Here is a 1,372-nt window from a genome sequence, read left to right on the forward strand (position 1 = left end):
AACAGACATTCATTTGGGTTTTCACTGAAATAGTCACACGGAACTGGCCATGATTCTTAGAAATCTTTCTTTCCAGACACAGCCTAAATTCCCAGCCTCTCCCTACACTAAGGTGCCACTTCAGAAGTTAGGAGAAGGACAGTCTCTCCTCAATTTTCTCTCCATTTCAAATGCAGCTCATGGTCCTAGGAAAGTGCATGAACTAGCTCTTGCTAGTTAATGACGGGTCTGACCACCCATCCAGAGTCAGCTCTGTGGAAATGCAGCTTTCTTTGGTGCAGGCAGAAGACAGAGCTTTGGACTTGGAATCAGGAAAGCTGCAATCTGCCATTTAATCAAATGTGACTCTGGACCAGTTATTTCCTATCTCTGAATTTTAAGTTCCTATTTATAAAACAAGAATGTTTATTTGGATGATCTTTAAGACCCCTTCAAGCATTAATAACTCTGTGATCCTTTTTCCCCTTCTACCATTTTAGTTGATCACAAAACAACCCTGGGAGATCAGGATGATCATTCCAGTGTTGTTTTAGTTAACATCTTAAGCTTACTCTGCACTACGTACTGCTCTGAGCACTTTACACCTATTAGCTCACTTACTTTACCAGTATCTTTTGAAGGAGGCACTATAATCAACCTATTCAAAGATGAAGAAACAAAGGTACAAAGACGCTCGAATGTTCGAGGCCTAATGTCACATCACGAGTATATTACATAGCCGGGTCAGTCCAGGCAGTAGGCTCTAAGGTCTGTGCTCTGAACGACTATACTATGTCTCTTCCAAACTATAATCAGAGAGGTTAAGAAATTTAGCCAAGATCATACAGCTAGCAAGTGTTAGAACCATGGTAGGATTCAATCCTTGTGTCCTCAGATTCCAAGTCCCCTGGAGAGAATTATGTCTCTAACCTGTTAACAAATTGCTCAACTATTCAGGCTAATCTGAGGTGATGAATGTCTAATTCTCAGGACAAGAGAGTCAGTCTCCAAGGCAACCAGGTCCCATGTGCCTGAGCAAAAAGTGCCCAGTGCTTCTCAGGCCCAAGTGCAGGCTTTCTCTGTCAGACAATTCTTATCTGGCTCCCAAGCAGTGCTCTGAGCAGCCTATATGTTCCATCAATGGAACATTTGAGGGAGTGACTCAGTTAACTTCTCTGACCTTGGGAGAATACAGTCCTTTCACAGGACAATGAGCCTGGACATTTTTTATATTGTAAATTCACATACAGTGTCATGGTTAATTACTTTTTTTTTATTTTCCCTGAGCAGTAATACCCAGTACCTCAGTAGTAGGGTTTCAGACCAAGGTCCTCCTACTCCTAAATATATTAGTAGTTATATCCAATAATCCATTCTCTACTACTGAATATCC

Source organism: Tupaia chinensis, unplaced genomic scaffold (genome assembly GCF_000334495.1).
Source record: "Tupaia chinensis unplaced genomic scaffold, TupChi_1.0 Scaffold000259_1, whole genome shotgun sequence".
NCBI classification, from domain to species: domain Eukaryota; kingdom Metazoa; phylum Chordata; class Mammalia; order Scandentia; family Tupaiidae; genus Tupaia; species Tupaia belangeri.